The sequence below is a fragment of the Panthera uncia genome, chromosome C2 (assembly GCF_023721935.1).
Source record: "Panthera uncia isolate 11264 chromosome C2, Puncia_PCG_1.0, whole genome shotgun sequence".
Lineage (NCBI taxonomy): Eukaryota > Metazoa > Chordata > Mammalia > Carnivora > Felidae > Panthera > Panthera uncia.
In genome coordinates, this window is record NC_064810.1 from 53507258 (window position 1) to 53533471 (window position 26214).

General features: G+C 37.1%; 1 protein-coding gene across 6 annotated transcripts in view; it reads left to right on the forward strand.

The window, feature by feature from the left end:
- Positions 1-26214, forward strand: part of BBX (BBX high mobility group box domain containing) — a 283503-nt gene that overhangs the window by 119649 nt on the left and 137640 nt on the right. For 2 of the 6 annotated variants that reach the window (XM_049628125.1, XM_049628127.1), the window contains exon 1: positions 8060-9222. The exons of 2 other annotated variants lie outside the window; for them this stretch is intronic. The gene's annotated coding sequence lies outside the window, so the exon portion shown is untranslated. Of the gene's footprint in view, positions 1-8058; positions 9223-26214 lie in introns of those variants that run through there. 2 more of the 6 variants (XM_049628124.1, XM_049628126.1) reach the window with 2 other exon arrangements.

Genomic DNA, 26214 nt, shown 5'->3' on the forward strand with positions numbered 1-26214 from the left:
AGAAACTAAGGAACTTAGTTTTACACTGGAGTCTTTTTGTTCATGGCTGCATCCCCCAAATCTGGAAACAGTGTTTGGCATATGGAAGTTGTTTTGTTTAGTAAACATTTGATAAAGTAGTATTACCAGAATTCATGTTTTGTTGACCCTATATTCATTGAACTTGGTGTTAATATGCATCCCCTGGTCTACCTGCAGATAATTATTTTTCCCAGTCTAGATTGAGGGAGAATTAAGCCATTCTTCAAAAGTAAAAGTCTCTCTGTGCTTTTCAGTTGGCAGTTAGTCCTATAATCAATAAATGTTAAAAGGGCTGAAGAACTTAAAATGAGCAGCAGAAAGTTTCTGGGTGCCTATTGACTCCTTTATAGCATGCATTGAGTCAACAAGGGTTTATTAAGACCTTTACCAAGTACTTCCCTAACAGTCAATCAGCAGCCCTGCGAGTGGAATGCATGTGAATGTCTGAGATTTAGAGGAGGGAAGTTGTTTCAACGGGGCTTGAAGAGATGCTGTGTGTATGGTACCTGGATTCAGTTAATACATACCAAAAATGTAAGCTGAAGTCCACAGTTAGGTGTTTTATTCTTGCAGGGTGGGGGGAGGGCAGTGGTGGTGTTTATCTTTAGGGCATTTCTGTATTTGAATTAATCTGTGAAGATGATGGATAAGAATGTTGTGTCTTGGTTTTATATAGACTTGTACAATTTGCTTAGTTTAGTTTGCAGTTGTTCTGCCTCTGCCATTACTATTCTTAAAAAGCAGCTAAATCATGTAACTATTTCAGTGTTCCTTAACATTTACTGTAAGACCATTTATTATCAAGTGTCTCTTCATGGCCGAAGTGGTCCACTTCAGGTGATGTTTTAAGGCACTAAACATTGCCATTAGGCACTTACAGTGCACAGGTTTCTTGAGAGAGCCAGCTGCACGGGGAGGAAGTGGCTCTAAAGAAGGCTTAAATAATAAAAGGCTACCGTTTATCTGATGAACACTGTCCTAAAACATTCTCAGTTCTGCCACACTAATTCCAATGAAGAATTGCCAGATTAGAGAGACACTGAAACCTACAAAATGTGAGGTGCATGCATGCACAGAGTCGTGTATGTCCTTTTGTCCATCCAGGCACCACCTGGATGGACACATACATGAAACTCTGAACCATGCCCTCAAAATAGTTTTGAATACCTACTGTGTTTTCAGCATAATTAGAGTTCCCAAGTCTTCACATTAGGTACATGATAATGTAAAAGAGACAATGGTAAAGTTTGAAATCAGTAGCCGCAGACCATCTCCTTGTGAAATAACAAAGGTCTTACTGTAGCAGTGGTTTTGTCTCGCTGTTTGAGGAAGCATATGACTCATCGTTCAATTCATTTGGTGATGTGAACCCTTTTTAAAGGAATGATAGCTTTCAGGTTTGAAACGTTAGTTGTTTCTCTTAAAATGGTAGGTGTTGCCTTTAGTAGTCACTGAAGAGTTTCGCTTTTTAGAGAACATAAAATAAATCTCTCTAATAAGGCTTTTATAATCTATCTTGTTGATGGTAAAGGTGTACCAGTTTTGTCTCTTTTTATGAGTTTTAATCATCACAATCCTAGAATTTTTTATGGATTATTTCTATTGTAATAAAATATTTCATACATTAGAATTTATAATGTGCCTAAGAAAAAAATACTCTAGAAGTTTTACTTCATATTGCTTATACACATTCTTATTCTTGCCTCTAGATTGTCAACTGCATAAATACTCACTATTGCTTCCTGGAGATTAATATAGATAGGCAAAAACTTAAAGGTTTTCTTATGGAAGACAGATTTAAATGTGTCACTTTTGTTTGTTTGAGCTGTAGCTTGATCCTTAGAAACGAGGGCTGTGGATTCAGATGGACTCAAGACTAACCTGACTCTGCTTTTACTGTGATTGGGTTGTGGGAAAGTTACCTAGGTTCATCTGTGAAATGGAGTGAATACTGATCTATAAGGTTGTTGTGAGGATTAAAAATGCCAGAAGATGCAATGCCAATCCAGAACTTGACAGGCACTGTTGAGAAAATGTGTTTGTTCTCAAAATGGACAGTAAGTAAAAAGTGGAATTTGACTTTTTTGGCTTCTTAACCATTCCTTGAAATTGAATTTCAGGCATTTTATTGTCTCCATTCACAATAAAAGAAATGTCCAGCTTCATCGTGTACGCATCTTTATTCCATTGGAAGTCTTTATTGAATACAGGATGGACTTGATTTGAATCATTAGGAAAGAATAATGTTTGTGCTTTATATGGTTAGATACTTTAAAATATTTTCTACACAGTCATATGTGATAGAGGTTTGATTTTTAGATTTCCCCCAGTTTTTTTTGCAATTTATTAAAACCTAATCAAAACTCAAGCATATGAAAATATTGATGTCATCTATCATTAAGTGGATTGTAGTTACTTTAGGATTATTATTATTTTATATTCTTGGTATTAACAATTATTACCTGAAATAAATTATTTAAGTATTACAGTAAAGTTTTATAAACTTTTTTTTTTCAAATACTATTTTAGCAAGACAACGAAATGTATTATGAATTCTTAATGGCTTTTAAAGTATGACAGCCATTTCATAAATTGATTCTCTGAACCTGATAACTATAAAACATTTTAAAAATTTAAATACCTAATTCAGTCATGAGTTAACTCTGCTAGTTAATTCATAAATTAGAGAAGCAAAATTTCCCTTCATTTTTAGGTCACTGGTTTAACATTTCACAATTAATTGATCCAAGAGAAGCAAGTATTTTTCTACATTTGCAGAAAGTGCTAACTCTGTGAAAGTACTCACTTCATAATAATTTTCATGCACATGAGCATGAACTAATACAACTTGGTCTTTGTCACTAATATCAGTAGGTATACTGATTAATTTTGAATATAATTGACATATTTATTAATTTTGAATATTTCTGTAATTGATAGATCTAAGCTTGTTTTGAAGATAATTTAGTATCTGTGAAAATACCTGATTCCTTCTAAAAGCTGTTCTGTAAGCTAACATGAATGTGTTAGGTGTTTGTGGTCTTTTTATAGCAATTTTGCCTTTTCCTAGTTGATTATGTGTACATTCTAACCATAAAAACCATGAATTTTATAGACTTACTATATACTTTTCCAATTATTAGTGTATATTAAAATTCTAAACCTTTCTAGCCCATCTATGAGCATGTCTTCATGCATTCTTCAGCTCTGTCTTATTTCTTTAATTTTTTTAAAAGTATATTTATTTTTGAGAGAGAGAAAGAGAGAGAGAGAAGCAGGGGGAGAGGGGAAAGAGAGAGAATCCCAAGCAGGCTCCACACTGTCCACGCAGAGCCCAATACAGGACTCAAACTCATGAACTGTGAGATCATGACCTGAGCCGAAACCCAAGAGTCAGACGCTTAACCAACTGAGCCACGCAGATGCCCTGTTTTGTTTCTTTTTAGAGCCTGAACGGTCTTCAGTAATTTTACTGGAAAAAATGTTTTGTGTAAAAGATAAAGTAATATATTTTCTGTTCCTCTGTTTGTTTAATAAATATTTAGTGCTACGTGGAACTATTTAGTATTTAGGAACTACTACGTGCAAGTTATTGTCTTAGACAATGTCAGAGTTACAATATGATAATAGGGGAAATCTAAGCAGGAAAGAGAGACAGACCTCATTAAGAATTGAGGAAGGTCTTAAATCTCAGGTAGAAAAACTAAGTAAGACTACCTACAGGGGAAAATACTGAAGTCTGGACAAAGCTAATAGACCCCTTTTGCCATTTGGGATGGGCTGTGTATAAAGGTAAAATGGAAAACCTAGAAAAGCCAAATGTAAGAGAACCTTGAATGTCAGGGTAAGTTTACTGTTTTTTCTCCTTTTAGCAAATGGGCCACTGGAAAATTTTGAGCAGGTGATATTTAAAAGGGATGGATTGGAAGGGAAAAGAGGTAGGCATTGGAAAGATTGGTTTAAGGGACTTAGCAAATCCTAGGTAAGAAGAAGTTGTTCTTCTGATAGGGTTTGCATGTTGTAAATGGAACCACTGTGAGAGACATGAAGGTTATACCCTGTCTGGATGTAGTTCAAAATGTTAAATTGAGGTATTCAACTCACAAAATCAAATAAGTCTTTTTTCCAATTTGCAGGGCAAATATTAATAGATACTCAGTTTTAAGGATTCCTTCAATGAAGATTTTCTCAAACGCTTGGTACCAACTATTCAGCTTGTGTATGTGTGTCTGTGTGTATTTCATGCTTATAAATTCAGCTTTCACTGTGTTTCTCAAAGAATACACATCCTGTCTTGTCGCTTGAACCAAATTACTAATCCGTAGGATTTGGCAACAGACAGTACCTGTGCTGAGGCTGCAGAGGGTATCATAAGAGGGAAGGAAGCAGTGGGGGTGTTGAGATAGGTTTTTAATTTAAGCGTGGGTGTTCAGACAGTACTGCTACCAGGAGAGAGATGGTGGTAGAAACTGATTTGGGGAAGGGGGTGGGTACAGTGTAGAATGGATTGGATTTGAAATGCAGAGAGGATATCCATGGGATTATGTATAGGATGTAGTTATAAATTGGTAAGAGTTTGGGAGAGAGTCAAGCTAAAGATAAATGTAGCTTAGGAGAGGTAGAGCTTGAAACTTTGAGTATTGGTGAAAGTAGGAAATATGGCTGGTTAAGACAGAACGTTGGAAAACACCCACCTATTCTCTGTTAAGAGAAGTCTAAAGGAAAGAAAAGGAATCAGATCTGTGGTGGGAAAAGCAAGAGAGTATAGTACCAAAGAAGATGGGGAAGAGTTTTCAACAAAAATGTTGAAAAATGTAGAACACTAACTGCCCCAGTGTTTGGTTTAGGGTGATTCAGGAGCCCTTTGGGGAAAGCAGTTTTTGTAGATTGGTCAAGGCAGCAGAAGCCACTTGTATAGTGTTTCCAGTATCCCCTGTTTTACATGTTCTTGATTGTCTTTTTAGCTGAAACTGTATGTTGAGCCACTGTTTTCATGGAGTAATCTATAATGACTTACAGTTCTGTTCCCTGGGAGTATGGAACTCCTCTTCTGTAAATGTAGTTTTAATATTCTTTCCTTTAAATATGTTGCCTTAGACTATTTCAAACCAAAACTTATCCAGGTGCTAATATCATTTCCTCAAATGCACTGAAGTGACTTTCTTTAAAATATCAGCAAACTACTTTATAAATGCCTCTCCTGTAGGACTTATATTATAATTGACATTACAGAGGGATGAATAATGAATTCCCTGTCATTGCCAGCTCTTCTTTTACACTAAGTACAGTGATGCTTTAAATAAGGCCCACCGGTTTAATAAAGATCCTGTCGAAAGCTCTTCAGAGTAGTAGGCCACCTGCATATGAAATTTCTAGGTTAGAATCTGATACGTAACCACTTTTGTTTCCATCTGCAGAAAATAGACTCACCCTAATTGCCAGTAATGATTTAATGATGAAAACTCCACTTGTCATCATTTGCATTTTTCCTTCTGTTGTGTGTGTGTGTGTGTGTGTGTGTGTGAGAGAGAGAATATAGTTTTTCTAGTCTTCACAGTGACTCTAGACATGTGTAGTTATCATTATTCCTATTTTCTGTAGGAGGGAACTGAGGCTTAGAATCTTGAAATTGTCTGAGCTTTTTGGCTAATTAAAAACAGAGCCAAGATTCAAATCAGCATTTTCTGACTTTCAAGACCATGTTCTCTACGTGGCCCATGCAGTGTTGTGAATTACTTGAAAGTTGAGCTATATGTAACACCCTTGATGGCAACAATTCATTCTGGTGTGGGGGCTCAACTTCTCATTATTTTCTTAGCCTTTTCCTCCAAGTAGGGAAGAAGAGATCACTTTCATTTGCTTGAACATATTGCCATTTGCCATTATTGGTTATCAGGTACTTTTCTGTGTATTTAATGCCATTATGTATATATGTTAATTTTCACATCAGCTCTATGAGAGGTGGATTTATTTCCTCCAACATTTTATTATGAACTTTTCAAACATCATTATACACTCATATACTCACCATTTAGATTTGACTGTTAACATTTTAATTATACTTATTTTATTACATATCTGTAACCTATCCATCATCAGTTCATTTTTGACTTAGTTGCAAGTAAACTAAAGATATCACTACACCTCCGTAAATACTTCAGCATACCTATTATTGAATACAGTTCAACATTTACAACTTGTTAATACAAAATTTACATTTAGTGAAGTGCACAGATCTTAAATGTACATTCTCTGAGTTTTGATAAATGCATACACCTGTGTAACCCAAGTACCTATCAAGATATAAAATATTGCTATTGGTAGGTGTCTCTTCTAATCACATTTTGTAGATAAGGAAACTGAAACACAGAGAGGTTAGTGATCTGCCTGAGGTCACACTGCTAATAAGTTGCACAGTGGGAATTCAAACTCTGGCAGTCTGGCTGCAGGGTTTGTGTCTTAAGCACACCACCATACTGTCTGGGGATTATTCTCACATACTCAGGTATCCTTTTACATTTATGTGTACAGATGTAATATTTATTTTTTACATAGGTGTGTAAAAGTAGTATGTTTGGGATTAGAATAGAAATGCAGTTCTAGAAATGCATCATTTCTTTGCAAGCAGTTTATGGCAAGAGAATCTAAGAGGGAAAAATACCTACTTTCATTGAAATATTTGGGTGAATTGAGAATACAGAGTCTGTATAACTCTGTCTTACCTGGATCCTTGATTAATGTTTCCATGTAAAGTGATAGTCAGTTTCCTAATGACAACACTGAAATTCAGGAAAATCCTAAAGTGCCACTTGAACAATGAAGGGTAAATGATGTTCAGTATAGTTTTTTCTTCAGCATATTTTTGCCCTATTATAATTAGTAGAAAATTGTTCATCTATGTGTGGTGTATGTAGTACTACTCACGTTGATATCTCAGTCTCCCAAATAATGAAATTAACCAATTTGGGATTTATAGTTATGAAATTTGTGAAGTTTCTGACAGGAGTATAATTTTCTGACTTTTCTAAATAAATTGCATAAAAATCTGAATAAGGACTGGAGTAGATTATATTAATGTATGTGTGGTTTTTGCTTTTGTGTTTTTTTGGTTGGCAATGCTTAGGTGTATCGTCCCTATGAAAATAAATCGTATCTCTTTCCTACATTGTGTTCAAAGCACAAGCTGTATCTGAAACGTTGACTAGTACTCTTTATTCACTGTCCATGTTATGAAAAAGCAGCCGTTATATGTATTAAAAAATTCTAAGTATTGCTTAGAAAGCAAATTAAAAAATAAATAAAAGCATGTTGTCAGCAAAACCTAGCCAGTCACTAGAGGGCAGAGCAGCACTATATTTTAGGCCTCATTTGAAAATTTCTGGTTTAAAAATTGCTGAACATAGAAAAATATATTGATGCACAATTAAATAGAAATTTCTTTGTATTCTTATTATCTTGTCTTGCTGTGAAATCCAATAACATGCATACCCTTGTATCAGAGGAGCTTTCTGGCAATTACATTGCTTTCAGAAGCAATGACTATTTAGAAGAGTATAAGTATCCCTCAAGAGAAAATACTAAAGCAATAGTAATGGAAAGAATAATGCATTAAGTGATTTCTTTTTTTAATTAAAAAAACATTTTTAATGTTTATTTATTTTTGAGAGAGAGAGAGAGAGAGAGAGAGCGTGAGTAGAGGAGGGGCAGAAAGAGAGAAAGACACAGAGTCCAAAGCAGGATCCAGGCCCTTGAGCTGTCAGCACAGAGCCTGACGCAGGGCTCGAATTCACAAACCATGAGATCATGACCTGAGCCGAAGTTGGACACTTAACCAACTGAGCCACCCAGATGCCCCTAAATCATTTCTACTGTAGTACACTGAAATCTAATTGCATGCAGTATAGACTTCAGTTGAGACATGAGAGAATAAGTTTGAGGCAAGCTTACTAGTATTTAAATCTAAGAATTCATTGAAACGTGGAGCATTTTTTGATCTTTCAGCTGAAATGTGTTGAATCATTAAGACTTTGAAATTACCAAGTTATAAAAGAAATGAACTAACTCTAGCTCCTTTTTTAAATGTTAAAATTTTATCAAGTGGCCATTCACTTAATTCACTTAATTTGTTTGAAATTTTCTATCATTCTGATATAGTTTCATCTTGACTTACTTTTTCTGATAGATTTTTAAAATAAATGAAGCACTGAGGTGTAGTGTCCTAGTGAGTAAACTGAGTAGCTCAGTGTCTCAAAAGAAAATTTTATTTTGAATGTGTAGTTTGGATTTATATGATTTATACAGGATTTATTTTTTTTTGAAGTTTATTTATTTATTTCGAGAGAGGTAGAGATATTGTAAGCGGGAGAGGGGCAGAGAGAAGAGAGGGCGAGAGAACATCCCAAGCAAGCTCCATGCTGTCAGCACAGAGCCTGAAATGGGGCTTGAACTCATGAAACTGCGAGATCATGACCTGAGCTGAAAGCAAAAGTCAGATGCCTAACTGACTGAGCCACCCAGGCACCCCTGTACAGGATTCATTTCTAATAGAGAACGTGGGATATCAGAAAAAGCATTGGATTTTGGAATCAGAAGAATTGGGGCTCCAATTGTCATCTTGCTTATGACCTTAAACAAGTCACTTTAGCCCTCTGGAGTAAACATTTTCTAAGTTGGAGAATTGGAAAAAGTAAATATATATATTATTTACAGCTGGGTCATTTTGAGGATTAGGTGTTTGTGTCTGTGTATGTGTGTCTCCAAAGATGAGACTGTAAAGACAAATTTTAATAGATAATGATGTAAGCTCAGAAAAACCTTAGAAATAACTTTGAAATGATTATCTTATAAATGTAGTAACATGAGGGCACCTATTACACACTGTAGAGTACCAAAAATGTAGTTTCCAATCCAAAGTGAGATTGCTGACTTCCTCCCTGTCTCTCGAGTGTCTCTGGCTGCTTAGCTTCTCTGTAACTCTTGACTCTTTCGCTCCTCTTACACCGTGCTCTGTTTGTTTCCATGTTTCCTCTCTCTGTGTTTCTCCTGACTGTCTTTGGTCTCTCTCTGTGTTTTTCTTGTCCCAGGCACCCTCAGGAAGACCCCAAGCCTCTAGCAGTACCTGGTATCATCTCCAGCATGTTTATAGATGTGGAGGATTCACTGGGATATTGAGAAATACCAGAGGCGAGTTGTTCTACCGTAGTAAGTCAATCAGCATTTACTAAGTGACTACTGTTTACAGAGCACAGTTGGTGATATGTTGGGCAAAGAAGAATGAGTTAGGGCATAGCTGAGAAAAAATAGATCTGTAATCTCTTCTAAGTGGTCCTTGCAGGCTAGACACACATGCAAATGAAAACAACAAAATAAAAAGCTGACAAATAATTGCATAGCTGAGTGGTGTGGTATGTGTGCTGCACAGGCCCAGATTTGATGGAGTAGAGAAAACCAGGTGGTACTATTCAGGTTTCCTGCATGAGTTTAAAGTAGGATTGGAGGGGCGCCTGGGTGGCGCAGTCGGTTAAGCGTCCGACTTCAGCCAGGTCACGATCTCACGGTCCGTGAGTTCGAGCCCCGCGTCGGGCTCTGGGCTGATGGCTCGGAGCCTGGAGCCTGTTTCCGATTCTGTGTCTCCCTCTCTCTCTGCCCCTCCCCCGTTCATGCTCTGTCTCTCTCTGTCTCAAAAATAAATAAAAAACGTTGAAAAAAAAAATAAATAAAGTAGGATTGGAAGAAAGATACAGGAAGAGAGGGTGGAAGTGAGTAATTTCTGTGAGGCTTGGCCAGCCTGTTGGCTTGCCTGTGAGTGAATCCCTGATGGGAGGGTAGTAAAATAAAGAGTGCTAAGCTATAGCCTACCAACAGCTGACTTGCCTTCAACTTCTTAGAGAAATTCAAGTTATGAAAAGAAGTACAGCCTAGTTGAGACTTTCCATAAACATAAGTGGTATCTGTTGCCAGTTTTAGAATTTATAGAGTTTAAGGGTAAATTGTGACTATGAAATAATAAAGAGGTACCCTATGACATAAAATGAGTACATGCCATTAGAATGTAATCTAGGGATGCATTTAATTTTTTATTTTTATTTTTATTTATTTTTTATTTTGAGAGAGAGAGTGTAAGTAAGGGAGAGGGGCAGAGGGGGAGACAGAGAAAATCTTAAACAGGCTCCACGCTCAGTGTGGAACCTGATGCGGGGCTTAGTCCCACAACCCTGGGATCATGACCTGAGCCGAAATCAAGAATTGGAGCCTTAATCGACTGAGCCACCCTAGGCACTTCTAGGGATGCATTTTAAACATGAAGATGAAATAAAACCATAAACCCTTATAACAAGTTGCTTTTGTATTAAAATTTAATTTTTGCCCATATATTTTAGACAGTCTTACCTACAGACACACCATGATTTTCAGAATTGGATATGGTTTGAATACCACTCCTGCTAGCTGTGTAATGTTGGGCAGTTTTCATAACTCTGAATACCAGTTTCCTCATATGTAAGCTAAGGATGAAAATATTTATCTCAGAGCTATTGTGTGAATTAAGTAATTTTATAAATTCTTGAATGCATTTTAGGTTCTTGTTACTTACAGACACTTAAAAAGCATCTTTAAAATAGTTTCTTTTTTAAAAATTTTTTTTTAATGTTTATGTTTATTTTTGAGACAGAGAAAGACAGAGCATGAACGGGGGAGGGGCAGAGAGAGAGGGAGACACAGAATCGGAAGTGGGCTCCAGGCTGTGAGCCATCAGCCCAGAGCCTGATGCGGGGCTCGAACTCACGGACCGCGAGATCGTGACCTGAGCCGAAGTCGGACGCTCAACCGACTGAGCCACCCAGGCGCCCCTAAAATAGTTTCTTAAATATAGTGTTATTTCTGAGAACTTTTTAAAAATAGAAGCAACCCCATAGTATTCAGAAATGCTATATATACAGGGAATATTTATAACATTGGGAGAAGATACAGACAATAACATTAACATGAATAGCTGAGTACTACCTACTACCAACTTAGGAGACAGAGCTGCTCCTGGCCTGGATGGATTCCATTACTTCTCTTTAAGATCACGCCCCTCCCCCTGCCCTCCCAGTCCTGAATGTTGACTTTATTACTTCCTTGTTTTTCCTTACAGTTATTTCACATATTTACGTATCCCCTACATTGTTTTCCTTGTTTTTGAATTTTATATCAGTAATACAATATCCTGTTTTCTGATGGAACATCTATTTTTGCCGCCCAGCATCATGTTTGAGTCCTCCTTGCTTATACTTGTAATTCATTTATGATCACAGTTTCATTGACAGAAAATAATTGACATTTTATTGTCAGAAAATTGACATTGACAGAAAATTGACAGAAATTGACATTTCATTGTCAGAAAATAATACAATTTATTTATCCACTTTCTTTTGATGGTCATTTTATTTTTTATTTTTTTGTTTATTTATTTATTTTGAGAGGGTAAGAGAGAGAGTGCATGTGAGTAGGGGAGGGACAGAGGGAGAGGGAGAGAGAGAATCCCAAGCAGGCTCTGTGCTGTCTGCATGGAGCCAACATGGGACTCAAATCTCACAAACTGTGAGATGATGACCTGAGCCACAATCAAGAGTCGTATGCTCAACTGACTGAGCCACCCAGGCACCAGCCTCCCTTCTTAATTAGTTTTATCCTTCGCGGCAGCTGCTTTTATTTGTCACAGTTTTCCACTTGTACCTTCTCTCAAACCCACTTGAATCAGACACCCTGAAATAGCTGGGTGTGTTTGCTAGCTAAGTAATTCTCCCAAGAAAACCACATCATAACAGTGTTGTGTTCTCTTACGTTAAATGAAAATTGTTAGCTGTTCTTGACTTCTGAAGACAGTTGGGGCAGAGAAATAAACGTACACATCTTTTACTGATTTCTTTTTTCCTTAATCGAGTTGAGATAGAGAAAGAGTGACCCACAGAGACTGTATGCAAGCTGCAGTGACTTAACCTGTTTGGTTCTGCATTGCAAAAGTCCCCAAAGCTCAGGGACTTGGCTCTACTTGTATTGGCCACTCTTTCCCCTTTTCTGTCCCTCATCCACTTCTGTTTTTCTCAGCCAGTGGTTCTTTTGGTATCTGATTATACTTCTCCACTCCATTCCTGTTTTCATATTATAGTTCTTCCAACCTTATACTTTGCACTTAGTGGTCTGTAATTTTAGTTGGTTGAGTTCCATATTTTGCCTGTTGTCAGACTGGTTGCTCTATCAGCCACATTCATTTTCTGAGGTTTTCCAGGAGTGTACCAGGATCTAGCCAAGTGCCTAGTGTTTATTATTCATTAAATATTTCTTGAATGAAGAAAGGAATGGTGTAAATGCCTGAAAAGCACTGAAATGCCTTTTCCTTGCTTAGCAATAATAATTTCCCCAAAAGCAGTGGGCAAAATTCATGCATACTGAAAACAGTTCTGCCCTTGGGTAGCTTTCTAGACCATAAGTAGTTGTTTTTCCTTGAGTTTCACTCTGGTTTTTTGGAAAAATGAGAATGGTAGACCAGTGATCTGTAAGATTCCTTTTGACTCCAGCATTTTGTATTCTCTTCAATTGAAATGGAAATTAGTTTCTCTCTGGATGTCTAGGCACTACTACCAAAGCCTGAATCCATCTACCTTACTGGGCTTTAGGCCCATGACTGTGTCACAGCAACCTGGCAGTTATTGTCTCCCATAACCACAGCAGGTGGGGCATATGTCGAACTTTCCTTTCCTCTCTTTGTTATTTAGGGTTGATTTGTTCTAAAGAAAGACTACATTTATCATTCTTTGTAAAAGTATATTGAATGCCTTTGACTTCCCAGGTTCATTCACCAGGCTGCCCAGGCATTGTTCAGTGTACAACCTAGACTCCTGCACACTCTTGCTCTTCCTCCCCTTCCTTCAACCCCCAAACTGTGTCCAGGGCAGTTTGTCCTACCCTTTGTTATTTGCTGTACAACTTAACCCCATGTCTTTTCTCATATAGTTCAGTTACCATTTTTGAGTCAGTGTTGATTTTTACTCTTGGGCCTTTCCTTGGAGGCAGTGAGTGTGTATTCATCTGGTGCTAGCAGAAGCGTTTACCATTCCTTTCTCCTGTGGCTTCTCTGCTAGGGATGTCCCAACTTCCCATAGATGGCAAGTGAGGGCCTGAACTCATCCCCTCACTGCTTTCACTCGGACTTCCCATAGCTCTTGCAGGGACTCTAAATGTATTACTTGTCCAGATTTCATTTTGTGACTGCCTCTGAACTCCATGGATCAAAGGCCAGGGGCACCAGAGAGCAGACTACATGGAGAAGGGCACAAATTCTGTCTTTGCTTTCTATAAATTGTAAGTAAACATTGCCCAGTCCCTCCTGAGGGTTCTGGTCTTGGACCTGTGTGTTTGACTATGAACTAAAATTAAGCAGGTTCCTTCTGACTTTTATTCAGGAACACAAAATAATGTAATATTTCCACAATGTCATGAATCTGCTTTGTGAAAAATCCCACATAATTCTGGCAAATTTTAAGAAGAGAATAGGCCAGAGAAGAATTGTCTATCTAACCAAAAAAAAAAAAAAAAAAAAAAAAAAGAAAGGAAAAAGGAGGAAAACTTCTTTAATGAAGGATTTACTTTTAACAGCATTAACATAATTAGAAATCAGATTTGGAATTTAGAAAATCTTTGTAGGGTGTTGTTTTTTTTTTTTTTTTTAATGTTAAATTACTTATTACTGAGAGCCCAGTGGTTAACCACCTGCCTCCAGCCTCCATACACATAAAAGATTCGAGATTTACTGGGCTCTCCAGCCATGAAAAACAAGAAGCCAGACTATCTGTGATAATTCACCCCTCCTAACTGCTTACTTGACAAAACTCTTACAAAAACATATTATGCCAGATGTCCTATTCTCAAAAGAAGCAGTTAATACCATCCTATCTCTAGAGGAACAGATTATGTTTTGTTCCTCAGGAATGCAAGGAAACATCCTTTTATGCTTATAAGGGAAAAATGGGAGAAATTACCTGACGTGAAGACTTTACTGATAGAATACTCATTCTAAACTAGTCTTAAATTGTGTCTTTGATTAATGTAAAAGGTTTGACCTATTAAGTATTCACATTAATATTTTAAACGATCAGTTATAAAAGTCTCTTTTGTAATACTAATTCACTTAGTATTTTATTAATTTAGACAGGCTTGAAAGTGCTTCAGGAAACCTACAGTACTCATTCAGTATTCTTGTTTTACTTTAATATCACTTGAAAGAGAACTGTGTATTCTCTAATAATTAAGTTCCAGCAAATACTAATAATACACTATTGTGTTAATAATGGATTGTCCTTTAGTACAGTAAAAAGTGTATAAATACATATAAACATCTGATATAAAATTTCCCTTCAGAAGCTAGGAAGTACATTTATTACAGATTTTGCATTGAATGGACTTAACTTGAAAGAGGCATTTTTAGATGCTGCATTAAGAATAAACTTTAAACTAAATATTTAAGTTTTACTGTTGTGTTTTATCTGTTATACAGCAAAGTTAGTAATTCATGTAAAAGTAAGCTCAAAGTTGGGCTTTGTGTAATTAAACATGTAATTATACAAAATATCAACTTTAAAAATAGTTTTGAATAACTTCGCTCAAATGTAGGTGTTGCTGGAATAACAATATTCATTTTGCCTGGTAGTTTATATCTGGCTAAGAAAACAGTGAAATGTTCAGATGGGTCTGTAATTTTGAGGAAGCAGAGGTGGTCTGTTTTCCCGAAGTTAATTTCCCAGTATGTTACCATTCGTTATCTTAGTTGCAGAATTCACATTTCTAAAGGGCTTTTACTAGGTTTTATTAAACCCGAAAAATAAATCACCAAGTTTTTTTTGTAAAAATAGTGGAGAAGGAAGTGGAGCACCTGCACTTTTTTTGTTTCTTCTTGCCTTGAGGAATCAGGACTCCTCTGGGAAGCTCACCTGACATCATAGTGTTGTTAAAGATCACTAAATGTGGTTTTCTTTTGTGTGTATTTGTCCCACCAAATCTTACTCAAAATCTGTATGTTTCTTTTGTGCTTAGCCAGTGGACACTTCACTCCCTTTCCCTGTGCTAGCCAAGCACCTTGTCTCATTTGAATGATGGCATCATTGCCCTTAGGTTAAGGTTTGTTTTGAGCTTAGAGGAATCTTGGCTGCTGTTTTCATCCATTTATAGTTATTTGCTGTTACTTAACCCTTAACACTGGTCAGATGGCAGTGTTAGTTTCTGTGAGTCTCAAGCTGCCCTGTATTGTGTGTTCATCAATTAACAACCTGCCAATTACTAAGAACCACTAGGGACCTAGGGAAGGTGGTGCTTGGGACCTCTTGAGTCAGAGAGGTAGATCTCCACACCCAGGAGGAGTGGGTCTGATTTTCGTTAAATGGAGTCTCCCTCCCAGTCAGCTGTTCTCTCCGGATTAAAGCTCATGAAGACAGCCTTTCTTCTGCTCTTACTGGAGCTTACTCAAGGATCGATTTGAGTATGTTTCTTTTTGCTTCAAACTTCTAAAACTGTGCCAGAGATTTTGTTGATTTGTTGGTAATTATTTGCATTTAAATGATCTCAAAGACCCTTTTCATTAAAGGGTTCTGGCTCTTTTCTCTTAGTTGTTAGTAAGGATGGTGAAATCGTGATGGATTGTTTTCTCCTATTTATTCCTGTACATTTCTCTGGAACTTCAAAGACCAATAAGGGATACCCACCCTTTCTCACCCCCTCATTTTCAGTGAGAGTTTATAGTTACAGCGAGGATGAACTGTGGACCAGTTATAGGATTTAAATCTGATTTTCAGTAGACTTTATACTGAAGACTAATTGTCTATAATTAACAGGTTACTGATGATTGATGATGATGTGGAAGTGTCTGGAGTGGAGGTTAAAACAGTAAGAGCTCAAGAGTCATGGATTTACTACAGTCATTTGAGACACTAATAGAAGAGGGTCACAAGAAAGTTATGGTTCATGCTGTAGGAAATTAAGAAATTTGGAGGAAGTAGATATTATTCTGCCCAGGATCATGGAGAGGGAGAGAGAAGGAGCATTTTAAATAAGGTGCTCTGGGCAAGCAATGAGATGCAAAGAAGTACCCAAATGCCAGTAGCTGGGCCCTGAATGCATCTTACAGGACATAGAGAAGGCAAAGGAAGTTTGGAGCCAGATTTTGCATGTGTCTCTGTGTGTATGTGTGTCTTTGTGTGTGTCTGTGCTGAAGAGAGAGAGTGAGGAGAGGCAGGGAGGGGGCAAAAAAGATGTCAGTGTCAACCTAAACAATTACATTCTGAGAGTAGACTATGAAGTGCCATTGAAGAGTCTGGATCCAGAGAGTGAGAGGCTCAAAGCATGATTATGAATAAATCTTCTGATAGAGATTAGTTTGGAAATGGGGATTATCATTTAGAAGCTACTCTAATCATCTCTTGGGGGTGAGGTGGTACCAAAGGACTTAAAGAAGGAAGAAAATACATTCATTTATGTTTTTTTAAAAAAATATTTACTAAGCATATGTAAAATATATTTTATTTACAGCATATGTGAGACACTCTGAAGGGGTTTCCCGTATTATCTGTGTCTATTCTTCCATCCTAGGAAGTAGGTACTAGCCTCCTTTTATAGATGAATGGACAGACGCCCTTGAATTAGACAGCAAGTAGTGGTAAAAATCCATGGCCAGGCCTATCTGGCCACTAATACTCTTTGCTCTGGCTCACGAAGCATGGAAATAGAGAACAGATGAATGTTTTATCCCTGATTTGATTTTTATCCTTTATTTGGAATTATTAGATGGATCCAAATTAGGACTCTATTCATGCATATTCTTATATATACATAATTGTATGTCAATACACCGGAGTTTGAGTTTGATACAGATATTATTATATATTTGGCTCAGTTATGTCTCTCTCACAGCCTGTAGGAAAATTCTCTTTTCTGATAATTTATTTCACTTTATTTTATTTTGTTTTATTTTTATTTTTTTTAATGTTTGTTTATTTTTGAGAGAGAGAGAGAGAGAGACAGTGTGAGCAGGGGAGGGGCAGAGAAAGAGGGAGATACAGAATCCAAAGCAGGCTCCAGGCTCCAAGCCATCAGCCCAGAGCCCCACATGGGGCTCGAACTCACAGACTGTGAGATCATGACCTGAGCCGAAGTCTGACGCTTAACCGACTGAGCCACCCAGGCGCCCTGATTTTTTTTAATTTTTATTAAAATAATTTTTTAATGTTTATTTTGAGAGAGAGAGTGAAAGAGACAGAGTGTAAGTGGGAGAGGGGCAGAGAGAGACACACACACAGAATCTGAAGCAGGCTCCAGCCTCTGAGCTGTCAGCACAGAGCCCAGCGTGGGGCTTGAACTCACGAGCTGTGAGATCATGACCTGAGCTGAAGTCGGACGCTTAACCGACTGAGCCACCCAGGCACCCCTCTTCTCTGATAATTTAGAGAAAAATGTCAGTTGACAAAACTTGGGTCCATATTATGTTTTATACCAATGAAGAACAAATAGTAAGAGATTATATTTCCTACCAAATAGTAATTTTAGTCTACAAGAAATGTAATCAATGTCCCACTTTCCTAGACTAAAAATTATAGGATAAACTGGAATATTTAGAAAAAGAATTGTGGTTAATTTAATTTGTTTTCAATGAAAGTTAACTAGAAAATTTTTAATATCTGTAGATCATTGCAGAAATGTTAGTACACAACTGAATTTCTTGTTAATAGTAGACTGAAGTTTATTTTTTCTTTAAAGTTTATTTATTTTGAGAGAGAGAGAGAGAGCACAGGAGGGGCAGAGAGAGGGGGAGAGAGAGAATCCAAAGCAGTCTCCGTGCTGTCAGTGCAGAGTCCAGTGCGGGGCTTGAACTCAGTAACTGAGATCATGATCTGAGCCAAAACGAAGGCTCAGACGCTTTTAACTGGCTGAGCCACCAAGGTGCCCTGAGTGGAAGTTTATTTTTTAATGAGAGGATGATCTTGGAGTCATCACTCTAGTGATTAATAACTATTTTATGGTTTAAGATATACTATGTGGATGAGGTTGGAGATTTGAAGAATTGTAGGTACTGACAGCCAATGAATTGCCCACTGTCAACACCAACAATCTCTTTGCCTCCTGCCTAACATTTTCCGAGAGGTTATTTTATTTTATTAATTTTTTAAAAATTTTTATTTATTTTTTATTTTTATTTTTTAACGTTTATTTATTTTTGAGACAGAGAGAGACAGAGCATGAACGGGGGAGGGTCAGAGAGAGGGAGACACAGAATCTGAAACAGGCTCCAGGCTCTGAGCTGTCAGCACAGAGCCTGACGCGGGGCTCGAACTCACGGACCGCGAGATCATGACCTGGGCCGAAGTCGGCTGCTTAACCGACTGAGCCACCCAGGCGCCCCTTTAAATTTTTATTTTTGAGAAAGAGAGAGACAGAGTGTGAGCAGGGGAGGGTCAGAGGGAGATGGAGACACAGAATCTGAAGCAGGCTCCAGGCTCCGAGCTGTCAGCACATAGCCCGACTCAGGGCTCGTACTCATGAAACGTGAGTTCATGACCTGAGCCGAAGTTGGATGCTCAACCGACTGAGCCACCCAGGCGCCCCATCTGAGAGTTTTTGTTAAATTGATGTTAGGTTGTTTTTATAATTTGTTACTTTATGCTAATTGCCCAAAATGTGGTTGAGGAACATCTATTAGTTTTGTTTTGGCTAAATGAGATTATATACATATTTTAAGTTACTGTTTTATCCTCGAACTGTGCTAAAAATAAAAAGTGAAGGCCCTTATGGGAGGTTTTTTTTGTTTTTTGGGGTTTTTTTTTGTTTGTTTGAATCCTGATTCTTACTTCTCTTCGTATAACCTGCATTTTCTTAAAGCAAAAATAGTTTTAGGTTCACAAATAGGAAGCAGCTGTCTGAAATATGTTCATTGACTCAGCTGAATGTCTGCTGTTGCCCAACAAAAGTTATTTGATTTGGGTAGTGTAAAGAAATAAAAATAAGCATTCAGATTCGATTTTGGCTGCTGTAATAAAAACTTCTGTCTGTAACTTGAAGTCTTAAAATCTACATGTAGTGTAATCTTACATTGCAATTTGGAGAGATTTGAGTCTAAACACTACTGAGACTGCTAATAAGAGTAAATGATAATATACCTACCATTTCTTTTAACTTATTTCCTTGATCCTCAGAGGAAGACGAATCGTCATCTGAAGATTGGCCTGACAAGGGATACATCTCAATATTGTTCACAACATGAAAAAAAAAAAGTAATTTTCCGTGTGTGTGGTGTTTGGCGAAAAGCAATGAACTCTTTTAGTTTCCCAAAGAAAATCAGTCCAAAGAATGAAATGGACAAAGCCAGAAGCATATGGAGAATGATGTCCCAAAACACTTTTAGGAACTGTAAAATTGAGTGCAGTGGTATAAAACTATTCACACATTTTATTAGGTCCATATAGGACTGCAAACTGATTGTCTTCTTGAGATACTGTTGCTGTAAATATTTTTTGAGAAAAAGAGTGTTGATAAGTCTCTGGCATTAACTAAATATTCACAGTGGAACAGTGTCTTACAAAAATACATTTTATTGCACTTACAAATCCAGGTTAATTTTATGATTCTGTCTTCTGAGATCCTTTTCTTGAAAATCATGTGTCTGCAAAGTTGCTACTTGTGACTTGTTCATCCTTGATAGGTACAGAAGATTAATATGGTTGGGGAACGTCCTAAACACCAAATTATGACCATTGATAAAACCCATTATTAACTTGGCGAGTTGGAAATGCTACCTCCTGTTTGATGACTTTCAGACGAAATATTGTCTCTTGTTTGGAATGTTGAATTGAGAATGAGAGCAGATGTCTTGGAGTTATTTGTTTGAGACTGTAAAGATCTCTTCACCTTAGATCTCCAAGTATAAAATAGTGTATTAATTATTTTATATATTCTTATATAACTCTTAACATTGGCTACGTAAGAAAGATTGTTCTTATTCCAAAGTCACAATCTGAAAAGTAAGTACTGGGAGAATTTGACCTGTTGATAGCAAGGTTCTAGTTAGTTTATGTAGACATATGATAAAAAATGGTATTTTGAGTTAAAGGAGAGCTAAGATAATAGGACTGCAGTTCTCAAGCGTAATTGAATATTTTGTAGACCAGGTAGAAACTTCTTGGATAGTTTACAGTGTTTTTGTATCTGTGTTGTGCTGTGTTGTCACCCATTTCTCAAGCTAGCATCCTCTAAGTGTAAGGTGTGAATTGTTTAGAGGTTGAAATTGGGGATGGTATGAAAGGACAGCTGGGAAAGAGGAAGAATGTAGACTATGGTATTTTTAGTAAGCACTGTAGTCTGTTGGAATATAGGGTGACCAGTTAATTAAACCTTTCCAGGAAAATACTATGATCTTGTGACAAATTCTCTCATGTCTGAATGCCTTCTTAGTTCTCATATATTGTTTGGCCTTTTTTTTCAACGTACCTGTCAAGGCAGTGGGTGCTCAGTATATTTATTTTGAATGGTGAATGACTGTTGGTCATTTTAATGAAATGAATTTAATGACATGAATTTTAATGAAATGAAATTTTTATATTTTGTCAAGGGTGTCAGTGATTTGCTCTGTGTTTTAAAAATGTTAAATGAATAAACTTCAGTTGCCTTCAGAAATGTTACCTTTTAGACTTTCTCAGTGATGAATGAAAATGAAAAATTAATACAGGGACACCTTTGTACTGGTGTCAGGTCTTTAATCTTTTTTTTTTTATGTTTGAGAGTGTTTTATTTTATTTATGTATTTATTTTATGTATGTTTTATTTATTTATGTTTTATTTATTTTGAGAGAGAGAGAGTGCAGGGGAGGTACAGAGAAAGAGAGAGAGAGACAGAGACAGAGACAGAGACAGAGAGAATACCAAGCATGCTCCTTGCTTTTGGTGCAGAGCCTGAGGCCTCGCTTGATCTCAGAAACCAAGAAGAGATCATGACCTGAGCCAAAACCAAGAGTTGGAAGCTTAATGGACTCAGCCACCCAGGCACCCCTCAGCTCTTTTATCTTGAACAAGTTCTGCGACCTTGAGCCAGTTTCCTAATTTGGACTTCCAATTTCCTCTTCTTTGAATGAGAGAGTTAAATTAGATAATCTTTATAGTTTGTTCTAACTCTATAAATCTGTGATTTTGAATAAAGAACAAAGTAGGAGTGCAAAATGAGTACGAGTATTCCTAAATCAAGTTAGAAGTGTTTAATAAGAGAAGCAGGCACATTCAGAAAGTTTTTAGCAGAATTTTGATGAGGCAGAAAAATGAACAAGTTGGTAGAGAAAACCTTCCTTATAGGAGAAATGGTGCAAGGATTTGCATAGTAGCAAAAGCTTGTGGGAGATGTCAAGACAATGAGATTTGTTTGCTTAGAGCGAAGAGTTTTTCTTGGGGTAAGATGTGAGTTTTCATATTCTCTGTCTAAAAGGTCCATTTCTGATAAAACGGCCATTTAAAATCTGTTTTTAATAAAGTTTTATTCAACATTTTTTTAAAAGTCAGGATTTTTGCTACAGTACCCACCTACCATCCCACCCGCTGCCTCTCCAAACCACAGGAATCCTATTATTCATTTCCTCTTTAACTGAGTTGTATAGTTTCCTCACAAAATTCAAAGCATAGCCAAAAGTTAAAAATTCATTAGGCTGTTGGAGAATGAAAATAATTCTTTAAAGGTCAAAATGTGTCTCCTTTATATTTTCCTTTTTACAAATTGCTCTTGATAAGAATAGATTATTTTAACCATTTGACCCATGTCAAATTTTGTTTTCCTTAAAAATATCTCTTATTCAGGATAATGTGTGTCTAATCTAAACTTTCAGACATTAGCATAGCATATTGCATGCAGAATTCCTTAAATTCAAGGAGCCTATTTGTTAGAAACACATTTCTTCTAAACATGTAACTTTTCTTTTTATTGGTGGTTTCTTCTCATCTGAAAGACTCAGAACATTTTGTGTAAAAAAGCAACTATCTTCAGTGAGTCCTCAAGTATTTAATTTATGTTGGAGTAACAAAATGAATTCAGAGTGGTCAGACCACAAAATGTAAAGTTCATCATTCTTTTCTTTTGGGGAAAAAAATGCATTCAAATTTATAGATGATGTAATTTGACCAAAACCATTAATAATACTTATAATGATATATTTTTGAAGGGAAAGCGGCCTGCAAGTAAATCTATCTATAATGCCTTAAAAAATTGGAAATAATGGGGCGCCTGGGTGGCTCAGTCGGTTAAGCGGCCGACTTTGGCTCAGGTCATGATCTCTCGGTTCGAGAGTTCGAGCCCCGCATCGGGCTCTGTGCTGACAGCTCCGAGCCTGGAGCCTGTTTCAGATTCTGTGTCTCCCTCTCTCTGACCCTCCCCTGTTCATGTTCTGTCTCTCCCTGTCTCAAAAATAAATAAAACGTTAAAAAAAATTTTTTTTTTAAAAATTGGAAATGTTAGAGGAGCCTGAAAATAAGCATTTTTATGTAAATATCTTTGAAAATTTTCAGACTGTAAGTAGTATTAAAAACTATGCCTGTTGATTTTACTTGATTCTTTTCTTTTAATAATTCCCAGTAGTGCCTTTGATCCAAGAAGGTGTCATCTGAATGTTCTTTCAAATACACATATTGTGTAATTCCTAAGTCATTATCTCACTACCCTTTTTCATTTTTCTCAAATTATTCCAAGCTTATAATAATAAGATAAAAAGATCTCCTTTGTAACAATTTTAAAGCTAAATCATTGTGGAAGTTTCATACTGGAAACCTTTGCACTAGTAATGACTTCGGGACTCTTGACATTTAGCTGGATGACTGATCCTAGTGTATAGCTGCCAAGTAGAGGGAAGACATTGAGGCATGCGATGCGCAGAATTGCTTTGACTCACTCCCGTCCCCTGGCAGCGGTTGCAGCCTGGAGGCAGCAATACCAAATCTGTACACTTGCATGTCTGAAAGCTGCTTTTCTTAGGCTCCCACAGCAGTTTGTATAGACGAGGAGCCAAAGTAAGATGTCTACAGAGACTTTCTCAAAAGCAATTCACTTAAAACCTACAAAGAACTCCTTTGAGATTTGGTCCTATCACTACGCCCCTCAGACTTGTATTAAAGCCTTTGCTGGAGAAGTAGTGTTAGGAACAGGCCTGCTAAGTTCTGTTGTGTTGAAATCTGTTGTAGAATGTTTCAAGAAATATAGCTTAGAATAATTTAGAGCTGGAAGGCCCTCTCCAGGCACAGATGGAGGGAACCAGAGATTCAGAGGTTAGATGATTTAGTCAAGGCATGCTTCTGCCTTGACTCGATATTTGAGTCCAAGTTTTCAGACTTTCTCTTATGGGTGTTTTTACCATTTCGGAAATACGTTCTGATGAGTAGGAAGAAGTAAATACCAAAACAACAACAAAAAGGACACTTTTAACCATAGCTTAAAAATTAAGGAGAAGTGCTTTGCCTCAAATTTGACAGGAGGACACAGATAAAAGTTTCAGACCCTGGAAATGGGAACTGATTCAGAGCTAAATATGTGGTGCATCTGTACTTACTCTGTGAGATGAGAAGTAAAAGATGGCAGTTATGAGGGAAATCAGAACTTTTCCTCTCTATTAAATACTAAAGATTGACCTGTGAACTTCTATGTATGGGTCGTCACTTTTTTGGCACTTGTTGAGGAAATGGTGTCTCCTCAGCTAATGCAAGCTGAAGGACAATACTGGTGGGAAGCAGAAATGGCTCCTTTTACCCTGTCCATGAACAGTAACGGTTTCCACTTTAGTAACTACTAGGTCTGTTCCCTTCTCAAAATCACTGATGTAAATTGCTCCACAGAAGCTGCATTGTCCCCATTCCACTAGATTTTCTTTGATGATCTAGAAGAAACTCAAAGCTTTAATAACACCTCTGTTTGTCTTTCATGCATATGTGGGCAGTAGTTACCCACATAGACCTTTAAAATTTCAAAATAAAAATGCAACTGTAGTATCTAAGAATAATTTAATGGAAGCATTCCATTTCTACTTAGAGAAGAATAAAAAAGTAGTATCAGATAGTGGAAAGGGTTCTAATTTTGTGGTCAAGAAACCTGGATCTTACCTCTGCCACTAACTTGTTTGGTGAACTTGAGCTAACCTTTGATCCCTATGGGTCTTGGTTTCCTCACCTGTAAATTGGAGGACACAGTGACCTGCAAAGACTAGATTTCCAATTCCTATCAATTCTACAAAATGGAGCATTTCATTTTAGGGGAGTAGCTCCTTAAACAGATATTATCCTATAAATTAAATACGACACCCAGGAACAGCAGTAAAACATGCATAGTTTCCTAAGAAAGTCCATTATGTTGGGTTTCAGGCAACTCTTTTCAAAGTCAGAACTTTTCATTCGTCAGTGGGTAGGACGCTCTCCAAATAAATTGATCATTTCTTCTTACAACGTGGGAATCTGAAAATATCTAGATAATTAGAAGCTTTTAAAAATATTTATAGACTCTGCTTCTGAAGGCAAAATATTGAGTCTGTATCTAGGAAGATTTAGGTAGATGTAGATTTCATCTGAGTATGTCTGGGCCTACACTTTTATCTGAATTATCACAGACTGAAACTATAAATATATGGTTGGATAACTCAGCCTTCTGCTTTGCCTTATGTATTTATTCATTAATTTCATTTTAACTGGTCATAACTTGTGTTATTGCCACCCCTAATGGTAAAAAAAAGTCCTTCGCAGCTTGGACCTACAGGAACATGGTGCTACTTTGAAGGTTTTGCTAGAAACTCTACTGATTTTCAGATATCAGATGTAGCTTATTTAGGCCAGTGAATTTGTTTTCATATAGGATCGACCAGTGGTAATAATAATTACTGTCCTAATATAATGATGTTTACCTTTGATTATCAAATGAAGTGAAGGATAAAAGCACATTTGTGAAATTGGATTTTCTTTCTAACTCGGGTAGGCTGTCCTTGTAGGTCCTGGACCACTTAAGAGGTAATTGGGCTCTTCCTTATTCTCTGTGGTGGTGGCAGAGGTTCAACTTGAGAATCAAAATCAGTGTTATCAGTCAGAGGTGTATTTTTTTTGGAAAGCTTAAAATGAAGTGTAATTGACATAAAATAATAGTTTCAGTTGTGCAAACATTTATATACATTATGAAATGCTTACCATGATAGTTTCCATCTGTCACTATAGAAAGTTATTACAGTATCATTGGCTGTATTTCCTGTGTTGCACTATTTTATCCCCATGACTTATAACTGGAAGTTTGTACCTCTTTTTAAAAAATGTTTGTTTATTTTGAGAGAGAGAGAGAGAGAGAGAGAGAGAGAGAGAGAGAACGAACAAGCAAGCAGGAACAGAGGAGGGGAAGAGGGAGAGAATCCCAAACAGGCTCCCTGCTGTCAGCACAGAGCCTGACATGCTCTACCCCACAAATTGTGAGATCGTGACCTGAGCCGAAATCAAGAGTTGGGACATTTAACCAACTGAGACACCCAGATCCCCCTGGAAGTTTGTACCTCTTAATCCCCGTCACCTATTTTACTCCCCTCCCCTCAGATACCCACCAGTTTGTTCTCATATTAATGAGTCTGTTTCTGTTTTGTTTGTTCACTTTGTTTTTTAGATTCCACATATAGGTAAAGTCATATAGTATTTGTGTTTCTTTGTCTGACTTTATTACTTAGCATAAAACCCTCTAGGTCTATCCAGGCTGTCAGAGATGGCAAAATTTCCTTTTTAATGGCTGAGTGATCTTCGCGCGCGCGTGTGTGTGTACCATAACTTTTTTATCTATTTATCTGTCACTGGACATTTGTGTTGCTTCCATATCTTTCTTATTATAAATCATACTGCAAAAAACATGGGGTGCATATGCGTATCTTTTCAAATGAGTGTTTTTGTTTTCTTCAGGCAAATACCCAGAAGTGGAGTTACTGGATTATATGGTAGTTCTATTTTTAACTTTTTGAGGAAACTCCAAACTGTTTGCTACAGTGGCTGTTCCAATTTACATTCCCACCAATAGTGCACAGGGGTTCCCTTTTTTCTACATCTTCACCGCAATTATTATTTCTTGTCTTTTTTTTTAAGTTTATTTATTTTGAGAGAGAGAGAAAAAGCACAAGCGGGGGGGGGGGGGGGGGGGGG